General features: G+C 45.2%; 1 pseudogene; it reads right to left on the bottom strand.

Moving 5' to 3' along the window:
* Positions 1 to 1,775: 1,775 nt before the first annotated feature.
* The window catches only part of LOC146425537 (uncharacterized), a 156,813-nt pseudogene continuing 137,975 nt past the window's right edge, over positions 1,776 to 20,613 (bottom strand).

Genomic DNA, 20,613 nt, shown 5'->3' with positions numbered 1-20,613 from the left:
CTCCCGGCCTGCCAGGGCAGGTGCGATGACTCCCGAGCGGCTGTAGGTGGCGCTGTGGCGCAGGGTCAGGTCACTGTCCGGCAACTGCAATGGCGGACGGGCTGAGGAACACGCAGCGCAGCAGGAACAGCTCAGGGCAGCGAGGGAACAGGGCAACAGGAGTGGGCGCTCTCTCTCTCTCTCCGGCCAGCGAGAATTTCTACAGTCACAGCAGACGCTGTGGTCTCATGCGGCAGAGGGCGGGGGCAGGCAGCAGAGGCAGCCGGACTCTCCCAGCAGCAGCCACGAGGGAACGCAGCCCGGGGGGGGGAAAAACACGCCCCTCCCCGTGAGGAGAAAAGTTGAATCAAAGCTCACCCAGCCAGGAGGGAGGAGAAGCAGGGCACAGTTGGATCTCCTCTGGTAGCAGCTGGAAAGCCAGGAGGCAGCAGCCTCTCCCCTCAGCGTCCGAACCACGAGAGAGCGTGTTCCCCAGCAGCTCTCCCTTACCTTGCCCCGCCCAAAAACCTAGCCTTTGTCTTTTACAAAAAGGGCTTGATTGCTCCGAAAATCAGACGATTTGTTGCCTAGTGACAAGAATGGGAAGAAATTCTCAACCCCCAACATAATCCACCCCGAATTTTTTCCCATTCCAACATGTTACATTGAGCTTAAACATTCAGAGTATATACACACATGCATTACTCTAACTATATACATATATACATACAGATATGGATACAGGCACAGTGTTATGGACAATTCAACCCCAACTAAGGTCTCCCTGAGGTATGCATCGTACTTCTCCATCCTTTTGCATCACCCACCAGGTACACCCTGGTTCCTGAGCGAAAACAACCCCCCGGGTGGGTCTGTCTTTGCCTGAGGTAGAATCAATCCACACAGTTTTCCCTAGCATGCCTCTCATGTGTACCACTGGAACTTTATCCCCGTCTGCTGTTTGCAGGGGTTCAGATTGGGCAGGGCCAGCTCGGTTGGTGGAACCTCGGGTGTTAACTAGCCAGGTGGCCTTGGCTAAATGCTGTTCCCAACCTTTAAAAGTCCCCCCGCCTAAAGCTTTCAAGGTGGTTTTTAGCAGACCACTGCATCGCTCCACTTTGCCAGCAGCAGGTGCATGATAAGGAATGTGGTACACCCACTCAATGCCATGTTCCCTAGCCCAGGTGTTTATGAGGCTATTTTTAAAATGAGTCCCGTTGTCTGACTCAATTCTCTCAGGGGTACCATGCCTCCACAGGACTTGGTTTTCAAGGCCCAGGATGGTGTTACGGGCAGTGGCATGAGGCACAGGGTAGGTTTCCAGCCACCCCGTGGTGGCTTCTACCATTGTCAGCACGTAGCGCTTGCCATGGCAGGTTTGAGGCAGTGTGATGTAATCGATCTGCCAGGCCTCTCCATACTTATATTTAGACCACCTTCCACCATACCACAGGGGTTTCACCCGCTTGGCTTGCTTGATGGCAGCACATGTCTCACAATTATGGATTACCTGGGAGATACAGTCCATGGTTAGATCCACCCCTCGGTCTCGTGCCCACTTATAGGTGGCATCTCTGCCCTGATGGCCTGAGGCATCATGGGCCCATCGAGCTAGGAACAGCTCCCCCTTGTGTTGCCAATCCAAATCTATTTGTGATACTTTTATCTTTGCAGCTTTATCCACCTGTTCGTTGTTTCGGTGTTCCTCATTAGCTCGGCTCTTGGGGACATGGGCATCTACATGACGGACTTTCACAGGTAGTTTCTCCACCCTAGCAGCAATGTCCCGCCATTCATCAGCAGCCCAGATTGGTCTTCCTCTACGCTGCCAGCTGGCTTTCTTCCACCTTTCCAACCAACCCCATAGAGCATTGGCTACCATCCATGAATCAGTGTAGAGGTAAAGCTTTGGCCACTTCTCTCTTTCAGCAATGTCCAGGGCCAGCTGAACGGCTTTGAGTTCAGCAAGTTGACTCGATTCCCCCTCTCCTTCTGTAGCCTCTGCGACCCGTCGGGTGGGGCTCCATACAGCTGCTTTCCACTTCCTATTTGCCCCCACAATACGACAGGAACCATCAGTGAACAGAGCGTAGCGTGTTTCATCTTGTGGCAGTTGGTTGTAAGGTGGAGCTTCCTCTGCGCGAGTCACTTGTTCCTGCTCCTCTTCATCCGTGAGGCCAAAGTCTTCACCTTTGGGCCAATTTGTAATTATTTCTAGGATCCCAGGGCGATTCAGGTTTCCAATATGGGCGCGCTGTGTGATGAGAGCAATCCATTTGCTCCACGTGGCATCGGTGGCATGGTGGGTTGAGGGAACCTTTCCCTTGAACATCCACCCCAGCACTGGCAATCGGGGTGCAAGGAGAAGTTGGGCTTCCGTACCAATTACCTCTGAGGCGGCTTGGACTCCTTCATAGGCTGCTAGGATTTCCTTCTCGGTGGGAGTATAGTTGGCTTCGGACCCTCTGTAACTTCGGCTCCAGAATCCCAATGGTCGTCCTCGAGTCTCGCCAGGCACCTTCTGCCACAGGCTCCAGGACAGACCATTTCCCCCGGCTGCAGAGTAGAGCACATTCTTCACTTCTGGTCCTGTCCTGACTGGGCCAAGGGCTACTGCATGAGCGATCTCCTGCTTGATCTGAGCAAAGGCTTGTTGCTGTTCAGGGCCCCAGTGGAAATCGTTCTTCTTGCGTGTCACCAGGTAGAGAGGACTCACAATTTGGCTGTACTCGGGGATATGCATCCTCCAGAAACCTATGGCGCCTAGGAAGGCTTGTGTCTCCTTCTTGTTGGTGGGTGGGGACATCGCTGTGATCTTATTGATGATTACGGTAGGAATCTGCTGTCGGCCATCTTGCCACTTCACTCCTAGGAACTGGATCTCTTGGGCAGGTCCTTTGACTTTGCTCTTCTTGATGGCGAAACCGGCTTCCAGGAGAATTTGGATGATTTTCTCTCCTTTCTCAAACACTTCTTTCGCTGTGCTCCCCCACACAATGATGTCGTCGATGTACTGCAGATGCTCCGGAGCCTCACCCTTTTCCAGAGCAGCCTGGATCAGTCCATGGCAGATGGTGGGACTGTGCTTCCACCCCTGGGGCAGTCGGTTCCAGGTATACTGCACGCCCCTCCAGGTGAAAGCAAACTGAGGTCTGCACTCTGCTGCCAGAGGACTGGAGAAAAATGCATTTGCAATGTCAATAGTAGCATACCACTTTGCTGCCTTGGACTCTAGCTCATACTGGAGCTCCAGCATGTCTGGCACAGCAGCACTCAGAGGTGGAGTCACCTCATTCAAGGCACGATAGTCCACAGTCAATCTCCATTCTCCGTCAGATTTGCGCACAGGCCAGATGGGGCTGTTAAAGGATGAGTGGGCCTTGCTGACCACCCCTTGGCTCTCCAGCTCACGGATCATCTTGTGGATGGGAACCACAGCATCTCGATTAGTCCTGTATTGCCGACGGTGCACTGTCGAGGTGGCAATTGGTACTTTTTGGTCCTCCACCTTCAAAAGTCCGACTGCAGAAGGGTTCTCTGATAGACCAGGCAAGGTGTTCAATTGCCTCACGCCCTCTGCCTCGACAGCAGCTATTCCAAAAGCCCACTTGAGTCCTTTCGGGTCTTTGAAATAGCCGTTACGGAGGAAGTCTATGCCCAGAATACATGGAGCCTCTGGACCAGTCACAATGGGATGTTTTTGCCACTCCCTCCCCGTCAGGCTCACCTCGGCTTCAACCAGGGTCAACTGCTGTGATCCCCCCGTAACCCCAGCAATAGAGATGGATTCTGCTCCCGTAAGTCCCGATGGCATTAGGGTACACTGCGCACCTGTATCAACTAGTGCTTCATATTTTTGTGGCTCTGATGCGCCAGGCCATCGAATCCACACAGTCCAAAAAACACGGTTTTCCCGTACCTCTACCTGGCTAGAGGCAGGGCCCCTCTAGCACTGGTCATCATTCCCTTCCTGGTCATGCATTCCAGAGGTTCCTTCAAGGGGATCTGACCCATCATCTTCCCTTCTATTGTACCTAGCAGGTCGGCCACGGGAAGCTGAGGCTACCTTCGCTTTGGCAGAGCCCCCTCGGTCAGCATTTCCCTCCTTAAGCTGACACACCCGTGCTGCCAGGGCAGTAGTGGGCTTCCCATCCCACCTCCTCATGTCTTCCCCATGGTCATGCAGAAAAAACCACAACTCAGCTCGTGGGGTGTACCCTCTCTCCCTAGCTGGGGGACGTCGGGCTCTGGTATTGGGGCCTGTGACTCTCACTGGTGCCACATTGATCCTCCTCATCTCGTCCCTAATTTCCTCCCTCAGGTCCTTCATCTCCTCTTTAATCTCCTTCCTGAGGTCTTTAACCACAGCAGAGACCTGAGCCTGCGTTGGGTCACTGATCACACTTGCATAATACCTGAGCCTGTCAACTATTGAACCCACCGTCTCTCGATTGCCAGCAACATTAATAGTTGCAAGGAAAGGGGCATGATGGTCTGGCCCTCGCCTTATAAAGCTCCACATCATTGGCGTGGTGCACCTGACCTTATCAGGGTCATTTTCGTGCTGTCCATCCCCCCCAAAGAGCATCTCCATTATGGCTGCTTCTCTCAGCCGTTGGATCCCTTCCTCAATGGTCTTCCAGGTCAATTTACGGTAGGGATCCTGCATTTGGTCTTTGTTGTCAAACTTCTCTCTTACACCCATTAAAAGCCTCTCCCAGAGAGAAAGGGGCCCTGTCTCCCTTGCGAACACTTTGTCAACAGCCGGGTCTTGGGCCAAGGGTCCCAAATTCCTTGCTTCATTATTATCCAGCTGCACTCCTGGGCCCATAAGGTCCCAAACCCGAAGTAACCAGGTTAGGAAAGCTTCGTGCGTCCGTCTCTTAACATCATCTCGCAGATTACGGAGAGTATCAAAGTTGAAGGACTCAGTGATGATTATGGGCTCAGATTCCACTGCTGGTTGTGAGGGCAATGGCTCCCCATCATCATTAACTGGGCATACTGATTTGGTCTTATACTTTGTACGCACCACAGGGGCAACTTTGGCTGGCTGTGGTTGCTCTTGGGATTCAGCTGGAACCTGGATGGTTGTAACATCTGTGGGTTCCACTGCTGCACCATCAGACTCTTTCCCTTTGGGGCGAGGAGAGGGTTTTACACCTGCTAGGGAGATGTATTCCTTCAGCAGCTGGTGTATTCTGTGTATCATCTCCTCCACTAGCACCCCCACCCATTCTGGACGGTTTGTTTCTGAGGCAGGCTGTTGGACAGAGTCAGGCTGTGGGGTATCCCCAGGCTCTGCGACAGCCTTGGGCTCTGTGGCTGCATCCCTGTTCCCTGGCACAGGTGTTGGAATGGTTACCCAGGGTATTTTCACCTTATCCCGGAATGCAAGGTAGGATAAACCTATCAGCCACAGCAACACCAGGCACTGTATGATATCATAAGCATTTAGAGAATTTCCAAACCTTTCGAGCATTAGTTGAGTAGGCCCAAAGTAATGAATAAAAGGTTGAGAGAAACCTTCTCCTGGTGTTATCTCCTCACAAAAGGTACCATTACCAAATAAACTCCAAAAACATGTACTGACGGTGTCAAAAAACTGTAGCCATGTGCCTGCCGTTAAAATGAACTGAAAGATCCAGAAGTTCTTCACCCTATTGGCCCATTGTGCAAACTGGATGACAGCCACAATAACCTTAGTTATAGGACCCATGTTTAGGTAGGGAGCTGCAAATGGGAAAAATGTGGTCACAATTATGTGCCAACCAAACCAGGGTATACTCAGCATAGTACCACTTAATGAGGTTTTCATGTTCACCACACTAAGATAGATCTCACAGAAACTGCTATTCCTTTTTCTTCCAATGCCCTCGTGCCCCACGTTGGGCGCCAAGATCTGTCTTGGTTTTGAAAGACAGGTGTCTGCCAAGAGAGGTTGAACCTTCCCCTAGAGCAGAGGATGTGATTTTCTTCCCCTCCTCCCTCTGAATTATTTAATTTTGTAAATCAAGGGCTTTCAGGCAAAGGTATGGGAAAAAGGAGTATCAGTTCTTTACTAGTATCTATAAACAAACAATAACAATAATAGCAAACCACAACTAGAACCAGAAAACCAAACCGCAGATAACGTGAGCTGCTGAACTTTCTCCCGTGTGGTGTAATCACGGTTGCAAGCAGCAGGGGTGCTGTTGAGCTCCCAGCCGGCCAGGGCAGGTGCGATGACTCCCGAGCGGCTGCAGGTGGCGCTGTGGCGCAGGGTCAGGTCACCGTCGGGCAGCTGCAATGGCGGATGGGCTGAGAAACACGCAGCGCAGCAGGAACAGCTCAGGGCAGCGAGGGAACAGGGCAGCAGGAACGGGCGCTCTCTCTCTCTCTCCGGCCAGCGAGAATCTCCACAGTCACAGCAGACGCCACGGTCTCGCGCGGCAGAGGGCGGGGGCAGGCAGCAGAGGCAGCCGGACTCTCTCCCGGCAGCAGCTGCGAGGGAACGCAGCCTGGGGGGGGGGGGGGAGAAACGTGCCCCTCCCCGTGAGGAGAAAAGTTGAATCAAAGCTCACCCAGCCAGGAGGGAAGAGAAGCAGGGCACAGTTGGATCTCCTCTGGTAGCAGCTGGAAAGCCAGGAGGCAGCAGCCTCTCCCCTCAGCGTCCGAACCACGAGAGAGCGTGTTCCCCAGCAGCTCTCCCTTACCTTGCCCCGCCCAAAAACCTAGCCTTTGTCTTTTACAAAAAGGGCTTGATTGCTCCGAAAATCAGACGATTTGTTGCCTAGTGACAAGAATGGGAAGAAATTCTCAACCCCCAACACCAACATTCACTATCCACTCATTTATCACATATAGGATATTGTTTGGTGTTAGATACAGCAGAAACAGGATATATTGGAGCCATTTTTAGGAGATTTATTTTTCTATTTTTCCCAAAAATGTTACTGCGTGAGGTTTCTGCAGACCCAAAAGACCAAATAGTACCATTTTGTAATTGCCACACTTTTCCTCAAAGAATATCATATCCTAAAATGCTCTCTTCATGATCAGCGATGTGATAAGAATTCGCAAGAATCGCAAGAGAGAGGAAAAGGGGCCTCAACACATCCTGTTAAGGCATCCTGTTTGCCCACAGAACCGAATAGAAAGGGGAGGGAGACCCCCACCCTGCACATCCTGTATCCTGTATTTGTTGAGGAGTGGGCTGATATAGAATCATTGCTTGGGGGGGGGACGACACTGCGAACATACAAGGACTTGTTTCCCACGACCACCGAAGAGCAAGAATAAGACCATCTAGCAAACAACATGATGAAGGGGCTGTACCAACTCCGGAAGATATACGTGGTCAGAAAATAGAGACTGCATAAAAGAGGAGAGTTCGGACTATTTCAGCGCAGTTATCTGCCCAGCGCTGCCTCGCTGATACCCGCTTGCTCTAAATAAATCAAATTATACTTAATTGGACATTGTCTCTGATTGATTATTGAGACTTAATTTATAACAAGCGATAGCAAAAATGTGAGCTGTCATCTTTTCTCCGGGTAACCACAACCAGATTTTTGCTAGGTGAGCTGTGGTTCTGTCTCTGTTAAAACCAGTTAAATGTAGCTTTTTTCTCTTTTTAAAATTTAAGTGTAATTTTGCAGCATCTGCCAAAGAAATTAAAGACATTTGGGCACCAGTATCAATAAGAAATTTTAATGGCTGCCTTTTTGGCCCTACGGGTAGATACACATGAGGGCTAGTTTTGTTGGGTGTGTCTGAGCGCTGGCTCTGCTGCCCTGGCATTCCAGCACTTAGTTTTTTTGAGTTGCAAATGGATTGGGGGTAGGAGCAGTCCCTGCTTCTTGTGTGGTGTTTGAATTGCTAATTGGTTGTTCTTTCATCTTTTCTGTAAACTGAATTAAGTCAGCGAGATCGCACTATTCGACCTCCCCATCATTAACCCTTTCGGAATGCCTGGGGTGACAGCTTTTCTCCATAGCTCATTCCTTTTTTCTCTGCTAGAGTCAGGTCGGTTAGGATTATTCCCTTTCTCGGAGGGGGGGGTTATGTTTCATTACTCTCACCCGCCGTTCAGGGATTCTTTTTTATTCAATTCCTGACTCTAGACTCCATCCTATTTCTTTTGTGTGAGAGGTCACATCGTGTGAGAGATCAGCCCATGTCGGGATGGGTCTCCGTGGTGCTTGTGGATTTTACATTAGTGTTCTGTTGTATGTTATATTATTTCTGATTTCATTTCGTCTCTCTACCAAGTAACTTTTTAAGGCGGATGGGGCCCCCTGTATCAAGGGCCGCATCCTGTCAGGATCTACCTCTGCAGAGATCGGGATGTCTCTGTCTGCCCTGTCATGCATTTCTTGGATACAAGCAGCTTTTGCTATTGCAATTGTGACTTCATCTGCTGAGTGAATAGGGATTGCAGTTGGTTCTCCCCGGTCCATTTGGTTTGTTCCGCCTGCCCAGTAAGCCACTCTGCTGGTGATGGAGTGCAGTTCATTAGGGGGTTGTGGTCCGAGGTGTAAAAATACTCCTGCACCCCAGAAGCCATAGCTTTCTGAGCCATCTAATAATACATCATCTCCCCCTGTGAGGCAAACTCTCTGTAGATATTCTGTTTCATTTTCCCCCACCTTTCTTGTGTATTTTTCTTTAATGTTTGCCATTTGCAGGGGATCATAGGGGGTTGTTTTGGTTGTAGTTCGCCTTCCCCCCCTTTGCGGGCCTTCTGCTGTCTTGGTTTTAATAATGGGTTTTATTTTAAATTCTGGAATTTCTTCCTCCTTAAACGGTGGAAGTTCCATGTTTTCATCTGAATCTAAGTCAAAGGTGCCATTATAATTTTCGTCAGAGCTTTCCCAGATATCACTATCCCAATCTTCAGGTGATGTTATTAATTTTTTAATTTCTCTAACATCCATAGATTTGGGAATATGCAATAATGTTAATTCCAATTTTTCCTCCACCATTTTTGCATGGTTTTTAGATTCTTTTAGTCCCTGTTTTGCCTGGTTATATTGGCTTTGCAGGGATAGTTGTGCAAGTTTTAATCTCTGTATTTCATTCATCAATATCTCATTTTCTTTTATCATTCGTTCTCTCCATCCCCAAGCAGAGTTTAAACACAGGGCAAGTACATGACAAATAATTCCCTTTCCTTTGGTGTCTTTCAGTGATCCCCGTTTTTCATCTATTTTCTCCTTTATGTTTCCCCACTGAAACCAGTTATCTGTGGGCAAGGGATCATCAGTTTCAATATGAATATTGGGCCTCCATAAATAATGTGTTAGCTCCCTACTCTCAATTCTCAAATCGTCTGCCATCAACCCTGCTCGCTAGGCCAAAATATTATGAATGGAGACAGAGGGTTGATAGATTTCTGCCAAAATTGCCTAGGTCTGTGACAACTGGCAGTTAATCTATTTAGAGCAACCAGTACCCCCTAAACCTAGTCTCGTTCACAAGTTCTTAATGATGGCCGATTTAGGTCTAACATAAAATGGATTACTGTTCATTAGACACAGGAGATAACAGAACAAGGAGCCAAATAAATTATATATTACCCAAAATAGGAAAACTACGAATAGCTAAACAAATTATATATTGCCCAAAATGGGAAAACTACGAATAGTTAAAATGCAGCACGCAAAGGTACCTATTATTGTTGTTATTATTGCTAGCACAGAAGAATGCAATTTAGGAAACCAATGATCTTAGCAAAATCCAATTTTGGTGCTGGGATACATCAGAATCCTCCCCCAATCCTGCAAGAAGTTACCACAGAGTTGCGTCCAGACTCTGGGGAGAGGCTTTCTCATGCTCTGGTGTTCGTGTAGAAAAGCTTCTACCTTTGTGAAAAATTGTGCATCTTTTATAGGATAAAAGTGTGTCTGTTTGGTCAGTATGTACAATTTTGTTTCTCTTTTCACACCCTCTCTCCATAACAAAATATGAATTAAGGTTAGAGGTCTTAGATTTTTGGGCACTAAGAGATAACCCCTGCCAGGCTGTCGACCCCACTGGCGTTATCTATCTTCTGCCATTGAGCAGAAGGAGGGGGGGGAACGTCCTGCCACATACACCAAAGGGGAGAGTGCTTGACAGCCAAGAGAAGGCTGTTACTGGGTTTCTGGATTTGTTTGCTTTCACTGCCATTGTTAGTTTGTTTGTCTTTTTATACATATACATACTAGTAAAGAACTGTTATTCCTTTTCCCATATCTTTGCCTGAAAGTCCCTTAATTTCAAAGTTATAATAATTCAGAAGGAAGTGGATCATATCCTCCATTCCGAGGGAGGTTCTCACCTTCCTTGGCAGACACCTGTCTTTCAAACCAAGACAGTGTCCCATCTGGAGTTGTCAAAAATACTGGTCAAATAGAAACTTTCTAACACAGTTTCGAATATTAGAAAGCAGGCATTCTTTATTGCAGCATGCTGGTCACTCAGAGGATCCTTCCTCTAATCAAGTGCCCCAAACATTGGGTAAACAGAGTTTTTATCATACACATTGATTACCTATTCATTAGCTATCCCCACTTACTTTATGTATATGTATTGCTTTATTTTACATAGTCACACCACTTATCGGAAGTCCTTATTTGGTCTTTTGGGGTCTTCTTCAGTGATCTTCAATATCCAGTGTCCCAATATTTTAGGTGGCTCTTCCTTCGCTCCAGCTTTTGAGTAGGTGCAATGTAGTTTGTTTTGCATGACTTCTACTTTCTTAGCCTTATCTAGGTACACAGAGCTGACCTAGCATCCTGCTTGCCCGTTACATCCTTTATCTACTTCTCCAAGGCTACATTGTTCCCTTATTTCATGAGTTAAATGCTGTTCTGTTCTGTTCTACTCTCCTTATCAGTAGCCAGCAAACTTGCAAGTTTTGTCAAAGCAGACAGGGTGGGAAACATTAAGAATGTCATTGCAAGCCTGCTTTGGAAGAGAAGTGTCCAGGGCTAATTTTTGCATTAGCTGGGAGAGGGTATAGCTAAGGCACAGAGGCTAGTCTCTACCCCCCTCACGTCATTGCCAGGGACAGGGGATAGGGACTCTCACTTCTGAGGAGAAAAGGTTCCTTCTGGTCAAGGAAATGTGGTGGGGGAAGCTGTCTAATATTCTTTATTTTTGTGGGCTTTCCATGTAAATAGTTTCTTTTTTTTATACCTTTTGTTATTGATATTATTGCTTTTACTGTTAGTTTTCTTATCTCACTGCTGCTTCCAGTAAATTGTTCTTATCTCAGCCTGTGATCTTTGCCTCCAAGTGGTTTTAACAGGAGTACTAAACTGGAGAATACCTTTTCTGAATCACGACAGACTTAAATGGCGCTCAACGTGAGACACAAAGGGTTGAGATAATAGATCTGCCCAGAGCAGGTGGGAAACAATTTTGACCTAAGCATTTGTTGTATTAGGTACAGAGCCACTGGACACAATGTTGCTTGGTCTGTGCATGTGGGTGTGGTACCTAATCCTGTACATATTCCCATATGTGCTCCTTGTGGTGCTCTTTTTCAGAACAGGGACAGGGATCATGATTGCTTTGTTGCTGTACTGTGTGATATCAGTTCATGACATGATAACATCAAGGGCAGTGAGGGTCACTTGGGATGGGTATTCAGTAGTGCTTCCCTACCCTTACCTCGGGCGCTACCTTTGGGAGCCGATTAATAATCATACCCAGTCTGTGGGGGGAACAGGGGAGGATGATTTTCCCTAGCTTTTCACCCCCTTTTCCTCCTTCAGGCCTGTTACAGCAGCTTTTGAGAATTTTGAATTCCCTTTGGATGTTAAGGAAAGCATGTTCTTGTTGCTATGTCCGCTTTGTCTCCTCAGTGCGGTCCATACCATGTTTAAAGTCAGGACAGAGATTTCTAGGAAAGTCATTCAGAGATCTGCCCCAAGGGTGGATAGTCATGAGTGGCATGGAAGGTGGGAGAAAATGGGACCGTTTTGGGGGAAATGCTCTGCTCCGATGGTTTGGAAGTTAACCCCTTGTCGGAGGTTGAGAATTTCTTCCCGTTCCTGTTACTAAGCAACAAATAGTTAGATGTTTACAGCGATCAAGTCTTTTGTAAAAGACAAAAGCTGGGCTTGGGCAGGGCAAGGTAAGGGTAGAGCCGGCCCTTGGAACTCTCTCTCATGGTTCGGACGCTGAGGGGAGAGGCTGCTCTCTTTGCTTTCCAGCTGCTACCAGAGGAAATCCAACTGTGCCCTGTTTTTCTCTTCTCCTGGCTGGGTGAGCTTTGATTCAACCTTTTTTTCCCACTGGGAAGGGCGCGTTTTCCCCAGGCTGCGTTCTCTCGCGGCTGCTGCCAGGAGAGTCCCGCGGCCTCTGCTGCCTGCCCCCCGCCCTCTGCCGCACGAGACCGCGGCGTCTGCTGTGACTGCAGAAATCCTTGCTGCCTCGCTGGCTGGCCGGGAGAGAGAGCCGGCGCCCGTCCCTGCTGCCCTGCTTTCTCGCTGCTCCGAGCTGTTTCGCTGCCCTGCATGCTTCTCAGCCTCTTCCGCCATTACAGCTGCCGGAGGCTGACTTGACCCTGCGCCACAGCGCCACCTGCAGCCGCTCGGCAGTCATCGCACCTGCCCTGGCCGGCCGGGAGCTCAACAGCGCCCCTGCTGCTTGCAACTGTGATTACACCACACGGGAAAAGGCTCAGCAGCTCACAAGTCATCTGCTATTGGTGTTCTGGTTCTAGTTATGGTTGCTATTATTGTTATTGCTTGTTTATAGATACTAGTAAAGAACTGATATTCCTTTTTTCCCATACCTTTGCCTGAAAGCCCTTGATTTACAAAATTAAATAATTCGGAGGGAGGGGAAAAAATCACATTCTCTGTTCTAAGGGAGGGTTCAACCTCTCTTGGCAGACACCTGTCTTTCAAACCAAGACACCCCTGAACAATGACAGTACCCTGATAAAGAGACAGAATATTTACAAGGAGAATGCTGTGGCAACTCTAAAGAGGAACAACTTATTGCAATGTGCTGGGCCCTGGCTGCTATTTATTAGACACAGCATCCTCAGGGGGAGAAGGAGGAGGAAAGCAGACCAACAGGAACCATGACCACTCACAGTGCAGCTGAACCACAGGAACAACCCGTGCCAGTAGTAGTTGCCCCTATACAGAAGAAGAAATCCAAGAAAAAAATCAGTTCACCTATTCAGGGATGAAGAAAAAACAGGGCACTTAGAGCAGGAAGAAGAGGCAGGGCCAGAGATAATTGCGTGATCCCTATCCCTGGGTGAGCTGCGAGATGTGCAAAAAGCTTTTAGCTGCCAGTCACATGAGCCCCTGGTGGCCTGTCTGCTCTTAGGCTGGGATATCACGGCCCATGATAAACTATATGGTAGTGAAGCCAAGGAACTGGGATCCCTGTCCTGGGATGTGGGTATTGACAGGGGAATTGGGAAGAGAACAGAAATTCTCAGCCTCTGGAGGCGACTCCTGTCAAGCGCAAGGGAAAGGTATTCTCTCAAGGACAATGTAATAATGTGCCCAAGCAGGTGGAATGCCATGGAGAAAGGTATTCAGTACCTGAGAGAATTACCTATGCTGGAGGTAATCTATAGGGATTTGAATAACGAGCTGTAGATTCAGATGAGGTCCAGTGTATAGAATCCGTGTTGCAGCAGTTTATATAGAGTATGCTATTGTTGTATGCCAACTCATACAGAACAAACAGTGCTCCAGTGCCTAAAATTGAAAAAAAAACTTTCCAAACAATATTAGAATTGATAACATAAAGAACAGTTTTTTAATGAAAGCTTTCAGCTGCACAAATTATAGCTGTGCACATGCGGCATCAGATTTTAATAATTTTTATTAGTTTAATTAATTAGTATAACTAGCAAGTACATCCAATTGGACACCATTTGTCAAGGTAAGCCACCCTTGGACCTGCCCGATTGAAGTTCCTCCAAAGAGTTCTTAGCCCTATATCTCGTTATGTCTCCCAAGTGCTGGTGCAAAACAGGCTATCCTTGTTGGAAATCTTTTCTTGAGAATAAGACTAAATAGAATTTCAAGAGTGTGGCATAATGTTGTAAGAACCTGATAATAAGAGAAAGGCTTCAAAAAGTGTTTCGTCATTATGTCTGCTTATCATAATCTCTTTTGAACTCCTGAAAACTACGTGTGGGATGAACTGTGAGCAGCCCACCTTGAGGCCCATAAAAAGGAGGGCAAAACCTGTGCAAAAGTGTGGAGGGGAAAGAGAAGGGCAGAATCTTTGGCCTTCACCTTCCCCCCCTCCCCCCGCCCCCCTGTTGCAAGACACCCTGGGGCCTCCTGGCGCCAATGCCACCAGCTTGAGGAAAAGCCCCCCCAATCCTGCATCCTTGGACTGAAGTCATGAGTGAGTTGTGGAAACCCCCCCTCTCCCTGCTCCAGTGTCCTGTGGTGAGAGCACCATGAGTGGATGGAGGTTCGACTGTGGGGATCAGGCACCATGCTTGCATTTCAGAGGATGGGCTGCTGCATTCCTGCCAAACTGCTCCCAATATTGGAAAAGGCAGCTAATACACATCAAATGGCAGGAAAAAAAGGCACAAACTGCTTCGCCCCTCCCCTCCCAGCTCAGCAGCAACAAAGGTAGCAACAGTGTAGTGACCTATCCTATGCTTTTTCTAACTTTTCTCTACTTTTCTCTTTCTTTCTCCTTGCATCTTTTACTATTAAATAAAATAAATTAATTTTTTTCTATCAACATTTAACCTCATTTGGTTTTTATTTCGTTTTGGGGAATATTTCGAACCTTCAGGGTTCTTTCCATTTTATTCACAGAGAGTTCTCTTTGCTCTTCTGTGCTTAGAGCAAATCGTAACAAATGTGTGAGAAAGGGTAACTACTGTTCGAAAGTGTAAGAAAGTGCTAGAAATGATACAGATATATATTAAAAATTTACAAAGCTACAAATATATGAAAAAGCTAAAAATCTTTAGGCATCACTGTAGCTTAATATTGCCTGGTTTTTGCTGATACCCTTGCCAGTGATTTTTAAGTGATCTCAAACACTCATTCATAACAAGAGGAAACAACACTTCACTCTAATTTCACAGTTTTTAAATTATAAAACTCTTCTCAGATAGAGGATGCCTCTTTAAAATTAATTTGTGTCCCAACTACTGAAAAAGAAAGCAGGAAACATAAAATGTGAGAAAAAGGCCCTTTGCAGGTTAGATCACTCTTTAGGACCCTTGCAAACAGAGCTAAGAAGCCAGTAAACCAAGCAGTTCTGTGATGAGCTGAAGAGCTGGTTTTAACCCAAAAAATAAGTACTTTTCACTAGGAACTATTCTTTAGAAGACTTCTTAAAGAAATAGGAGACCTTATAAATTTTCAGAGATCTGACTCAATCCTGAAGAGAAGGAAAAGTTTTCTTTTGAAAAATTAGGGAACTAAAAAGACTGAATGAGACCTAGCTTTTTGTGAGAATGAGAAAAAGGCTATTTTTCTAAACTCTGTTCCAAATTGCAAGAAAGGGAACAGATTCCCTATGATTTCTTGAATGAATCCTGAAATTGATAAGGGAAGAACAAGCAAATTTAATTTCTGGGAAAGTACTTTTGCTCCCAGTTGTGAAGCATTTAATTATTCAGATAAAACATAACACTGGAGAGAGTAAAAGAGGTAGACCTTTGAATAGATGGAACATGAAAACAAAACCAAAAAGCAATCAGATCCAAATATCCGGCCAATATGACAAAATGGTTGTTTGAACACAGACTAATATTTCTTCTTTTTATTTCTAAATAATGTTATGTTATACCACACTAAAGCTAGGAACAGTACCTGCCTGATAGCCCAAGCAAGGGATGGAGTACAGGAAATTACAAAGGTATTTGGTGTACACTCCCAGTTTAAAGAAAATTCACAATAGGACAGGGTGGAAGGAGGTAGTCATGTGTCAGTCAAGTATTCTCATTCATGCTATTCTTTCTCTACCAAGGTAATGTCTTGTTAAAATGGTCAACCAGAAGAAGGGTAAGCAGTATATTACAGACCTCTTCAGTGAAAAGTTATTCCACTAATGAAACAGGTTTGAAGAAGCAACTTCCAGAGATTCCAGCAAAGAAACCTTGTTAGAGTAGACTCACAGAAACAGAAGACAAGCAAAGAAACTCCTCCTCAAAGGAGTGGCTTTATCATTATGCAAGTCAGGAATATTGTGGGCTACATGAGGCATCTTAAAACTGCATTTCTTTTCAGTCTGCCATCCAGAGACCTGAAAAGACAGAAAAATAATCTGGAAGTTAGCATCCAAAGCTCCTTAAAATTCAGCCACCACATAGAAATATTAACCTACTAAGCTCACCTAACACTACCTAAATGTACTAACTGAAAACAACTCAAAGGAAAAAAAAAGAAACATCCATTTTGAAAGGAAAGGAAAGGAAAGGAAAGGCTGCCAGAATTAGAAGAAAAAGGAACTTCAAGAAACACCCATGTAGCATCTTCAATGAAAGGACAAGCTCACCACAGAAAAAAAAACCCAAACAAAACCCTGCAAACAATTATCTGCTGTACTGGGTCTGGATGAGATGGAGTTAATTTTCTTCACAGCAGCATGTATGGTGCTAACCAGCAGCTCAAAGGGGATTGCCCAGAACTTCAGCTGGCTGGCAATTGCAAGTCCTCCAAAGTTGTGAGGGTACACAAGCAGAATAACTAACTGAACTGACCAAAGAGATATTCCATACCATATAGCATCATGCAGCAGCAATAAAATTGGAGAAGAGGGGTGTTTTGGGTAAGTAGCCATTGTTCAGGGACTGACTTGGCATTGGCCTACTTGTAGAAGGTGGTGAGTGTTTGCCTTTGCACCTTCCTTCCTTCTCGCTCTCGCTCTCGCTCTCTCCTTCTCCTTCATTCTTTCTCTCTCGTTTTTTCTCTTTCGCCTTCTCTTTCGCTCTTTCTCTCTCATTCTTTTTCTTTTTTTCTCTCTCTTTCTCTCCCTCGTTATTTCTCTTTCTTTTTCTCTCTGTTTCATTCTTTCTTTTTCTCTCTCTCTTTTTGTCTCCCTTGTTATTTCTCTTTTTCCCTTACTCTTTCTTTCTTTCTTTCTTTCTTTCTTTCTTTCTTTCTTTCTTTCTTTCTTTCTTTCTTTCTTTCTTTCTTTCTTTCTCTCCATTTCTTTCTCTCTCTCTTTCTGTCTCTTTCTCATTCTCATTCTCTCTCCCATTCTTTCTTTCTCTTTCTGGCTTTCTTTGTCTTTCTCTCTCTCTTCTTCTCTTTCTCTTTCTCTCTCTTCCTCTCTCTTTCTCTCTCTCTTTTTTCTTTTGCTTTCTCTTTCTCAATCTTTCTCTCTTTCTTTCTTTCTCTCTCACTCTTTCTCTCTCTTTCTTTTTTTTCTTTCCCTTTCTCTCTTTCTCTTTTTCTCTCTCTCTTTCTCCCTCTCTCTCTTTTTCTCTTTCTCTTTCTCTCTCTTTCTTTCTCTCTTTCTCTCTTTCTTTCTCTCCCTCTCTCTTCTCTTTATTTCTCTTTTTCTCTCTTTCTCTCTCTCTTTCTCTCTCTTTTTCTTCCTCACTTCGCTTTCTCTCCTTCTTTCTTTTTTCTCTTTATTTCTTATCTTCTCTTTCTCTCTCTTTCTCTCTTTCTCTTTTTCTCTTTCTCTCTTCTCTTTCTTTCTTATCCTCTTTCTCTTTCTCTCTTTCTTTCTCTTTCTCTCTTTCTCTTTCTCTCTCTTTCTTTCTCTTTTTCTTCCTCACTTCGCTTTCTCTCCTTCTTTCTTTTTTCTCTTTCTTTCTTATCTTCTTTCTCTTTCTCTCTTTCTCTTTCTCTTTCTCTTTCTCTTTCTCTCTCATTCTCTCTTTGTCTTTCTCTTTCTCTCTTTCTTCATCATCTTTCTTTAGCTTATTATCTTTATCTCAACACATGAGTTATCTTGCTTTTGCTCTTCAATTCTCTACTCTTTCCCATTCTTGGGGAGAAATGAGCAGGAATCTGTGTGGTGCTTAGCTGCTAGCTTGTGTGCACCCACCACATCTGCACAAATGAGAACGACAGAAGAAAATTACTGATCTCCTAGGAAGGTTTGGGTTTGAGGATTCCCAGCAATCACTATTATTCTCAAAATCTATTTAAAAATATCTGTTCTCCATTTCACTGAATTAAAGAAAAATCAGATGGAAATCTACCAGATCTCCAAAATCTTCATGTATTTTACAACATAAAAGGAAAAAATAATTTTCCATCACTTTCCAAACAGAGGATAATCACACGAACATTTTAGCTTGATAAAATAAGGCAATTTTGTAAAGCTAATTCACACAGGAAATATCTAGATGTTGTAAAAATAAACGAGTACTGCTTCTTTATCTTCCTCCATTAAAATAGAAGGCATAGCTTATTACTATTAATTTTGCTTTTATATTGCTCAAGGAAATTATAAACACTCTGGTACAATGAAACCTCATAACAGCAATAGGCAAAAAGCAGAATTCAATTCAACTGAACAATCTCTCAGAACCTTATTCGGGTACTTTTTTTTTACCGCATTCAGACAAAATTCAGAGAGATATTTAGCATTACCACATTGAAAGCAGAGTGGCATTAAATGCCTTTATGTTGGTACCAACAACAAAAAACTTCACACAGAGAAGAGAAGAGAAGAGAAGAGAAGAGAAGAGAAGAGAAGAGAAGAGAAGAGAAGAGAAAATCCCTTGGCTGTAGAGGAAGATGGACTAGAGGATTGTGAGAGACTGAAATGTTATGGCTAATGGCTTAAACATTGTTATGAAGGACTTTTTGCCCATTATGGCCAAACTGTGTAAAGAAGCTGTGACCACCGAAGCCCACCCCTCCCTGCATATGCCTCCTGACTGGAGCTTTGGACTATGAGTTAAGCCACCTAAAGGAACTTGAGATAAGGTAAAGGTGACAATATTGTCCAATTATCTCAGGTCTAGGGAGAAGGAAATAAGGCTGAAGGAGAAGAATGTATCTACAAAGAAAGCCAAACCCAGTAGCTGTCCTGAAAATCAGCTCTGTCTGGGTTTGGGGTGGGGCAGGCCATAGCCCTCAGACTCATTTGCTGAGGCCAGGTTTGCACACACTTCCCCCCAACTAAGGGAGGAGGAGGAGAGTTTTTGGGTGTGTGGCATAACCTTTGGTCAGAGGGCATTAACACCCATCCTCCCTTACACAAACTGGCTCAGTTATAAACCCCCCCACCATGGGAAGGCCACATACACATGGGACATTCACATGAGAGGCAGTTGAGGAGGTGTCATAAACCATCAAAGACTCCCAAAGCAGCCCCCAGACTTATTCCTGAGGCCTCGCACAAGAGTGTTATGAATATTTTGATTAAATAATCAATTAAATAATATAAAAGGGTTAACTATGATTATAAGTAGAAAATTGTGAAGTATAAGGTATAGAAATATCAGGAGTGCTGTGTTTGGAATGTGCAACCATAGAACCCTCACCAAGAAGTTACTGAACCTTTATGTTTCAGTAAAGAAACTATGAAGACTGTCATGCTCACCAGTTATGCTGCTTGGAAACTCACTATCCTTCCCATCTTGATTTTAATACCAAGGATTCTAATCAGTAGACCTCAGTAGAAATAGCCAATGATTGTTCTATGATAAGAATATTGATGAAGTTATTAACTATTGGAACCAATCAATGTAAAGGCTAAATTTAAGAGTGGGCATAGTATGCATTGTATGTAAAAGAACTTATGTAATGATGAATTAGCAGAAAAAGTATATAAAGGGATGGGTTTTGTTTGTTGAGTGGGACACATTTCGGAGCAGTTATCACCCGTGTCCCTGGCACCCCCAATAAAGAAGTGTCCACTTATTTGCATCAAATTGGTTTTGGATAAGTTCCTTTTGTCCAGTTTGGTGTCAAGAGGACTGCATGTGATGCAAAGTGATGCAACAGATCCAGAGTCTGTTGCAAGAGACAGCATCAAACTTGCATACACCCACACACCCACACACCCACACCCACCAGGGTAGGTACCTGGGCATTCCCACCTAGCCCAAACATATATTAATCTATTGAACTCTATGTTTTGCAGGACCCTCACCACCAAGAAGACCAGAAGAAGATGATCAATGTAACACTACTGGGATCCACAGAGTGGTGATATTTGCTACTCTGTCACTCTTTCTCTCTTCCTCACATTTACTATGATTCGCCCCAATCAAGCCCAGAGACACTTCAGAGACCAAGCCAGAGAAGTGGGTATTTGCTTTATTCGGTGCACCGGATGTGTGGGGAATTCTCTCCGCCAAACACACACCTCAGTACCTCCAAAGACACAGTGTTATAGGTAAAATTCATGAATATTCATTACATTCCCCAGGATAGGAGTGGTTATACAAATTACTTCTCATAAGTCATTATTATTAGCAATTTCTTGTGCTCAATTTCAAAAGGATTCCTTTTGCCCCCTTTTATCTTGATAAGATTAAGGGAATCCACAAGGCCAGAACTGTTAGCCTTCAGCCCTGGACGGGCACTGTGCTGGTGGAAGGGGCAAAAGATCAAAGAAATAAGGATGGTGTAAGTGTAAATAGATTTGGGTTATCTATTTGACCACTCCTTTCTCAACTATTAAATAAAATCCATACTATTGACTTCGGCATATGGTCTCATTTGCACCTTAATTCAGGCA

Source organism: Lichenostomus cassidix, chromosome W, assembly GCF_008360975.1.
Source record: "Lichenostomus cassidix isolate B80296 chromosome W, HeHo_3.0, whole genome shotgun sequence".
NCBI lineage: Eukaryota > Metazoa > Chordata > Aves > Passeriformes > Meliphagidae > Lichenostomus > Lichenostomus cassidix.
This window is presented reverse-complemented; position numbering and strand designations above follow the sequence as displayed.